The 1,316-nt window shown below is 38.7% G+C and overlaps 1 non-coding gene across 1 annotated transcript; it reads right to left on the reverse strand.

The window, feature by feature from the left end:
* Positions 1-772: 772 nt before the first annotated feature.
* LOC130972203 (small nucleolar RNA R71) lies at positions 773-876 on the reverse strand. The gene has a single exon (XR_009083396.1). It is a non-coding gene; the product is annotated as a small nucleolar RNA R71 (small nucleolar RNA).
* Positions 877-1,316: the final 440 nt, after the last annotated feature.

Below are 1,316 nucleotides of genomic sequence, written 5' to 3' on the forward strand. Positions count from 1 at the left end.
ATCTCTAATTTTCGAAAATACTAACCCCTTTTTCAAAATTAATTTCGAAATCTCCCTTCTCTTTTCTTCTTCTATTTAATTATTTATTTACTAACACTTCTCTTCACCTCTCTCCATCTAATTATCCGAAGCCCCTCTTTTACATTCTTCTCCCCTTTCTTTTTCTACTAACATAAAGGAATCTCTATACTGTGACATAGAGGATTCCTCTTTCTTTTCTTGTTTTCTTCTCTTTCATATGAGCAAGAACAGGGATAAAGGCACTCTTGTTGAAATTGATCCAGAACCTGAAAGGACTTTGAAGAGAAAATTAAAAGAAGCTAAATTACAACAATCCAGAAACAACCTTTCAGAAATTTTCGAACAAGAGAAGGAGATGGCAGCCGAAAATAATAATAATGCAAGGAGAATGCTTGGTGACTTCACAAAGCCAACGTCCAAGTTTGATGGAAGAAGCATCTCCATTCCTGCCATTGGAACCAACAACTTTGAGCTGAAACCTCAGCTAGTTGCCTTAATGCAACAAAACTGCAAGTTTTATGGACTTCCATCAGAAGATCCTTATCAGTTTTTAACTGAGTTCTTGCAGATCTGTGAGACTGTAAAGACGAATGGAGTTGATCCTGAAGTCTACAGACTCATGCTTTTCCCTTTTGCTGTAAGAGACAGAGCTAGAATATGGTTTGATTCACAACCCAAGGATAGCCTGGACTCATGGGATAAGCTGGTCACTACCTTCTTGGATAAATTCTTTCCTCCTCAAAAGCTGAGCAAGCTGAGAGTAGATGTTCAAACCTTCAAACAAAAAGATGGTGAATCCCTCTATGAAGCTTGGGAAAGATACAAGCAGCTGACCAAAAGATGTCCATCTGACATGTTTTCAGAATGGACCATATTAGATATATTCTATTATGGTCTCTCTGAATTTTCGAAAATGTCATTGGACCATTCTGCAGGTGGATCTATTCACCTGAAGAAAACGCCTGAAGAGGCTCAAGAACTCATTGACATGGTTGCAAACAACCAATTCATGTACACTTCTGAGAGGAATTCCGTGAATAATGGGATACCTCAGAAGAAAGGAGTTCTTGAAATTGATGCTCTGAATGCCATATTGGCTCAGAACAAAGTGTTGACTCAACAGGTCAACATGATCTCTCAAAATCTGAATGGATGGCAACATGCATCCAACAGTACTAAAGAGGCAGCTTCTGAAGAAGCTTATGATCCTGAGAACCCTGCCATGGCAGAGGTTAATTACATGGGTGAACCTTATGGAAACACCTATAACCCATCATGGAGAAATCATCCAAATT

This window comes from Arachis stenosperma, chromosome 3, assembly GCF_014773155.1.
Source record: "Arachis stenosperma cultivar V10309 chromosome 3, arast.V10309.gnm1.PFL2, whole genome shotgun sequence".
In the NCBI taxonomy this organism is placed as follows: domain Eukaryota; kingdom Viridiplantae; phylum Streptophyta; class Magnoliopsida; order Fabales; family Fabaceae; genus Arachis; species Arachis stenosperma.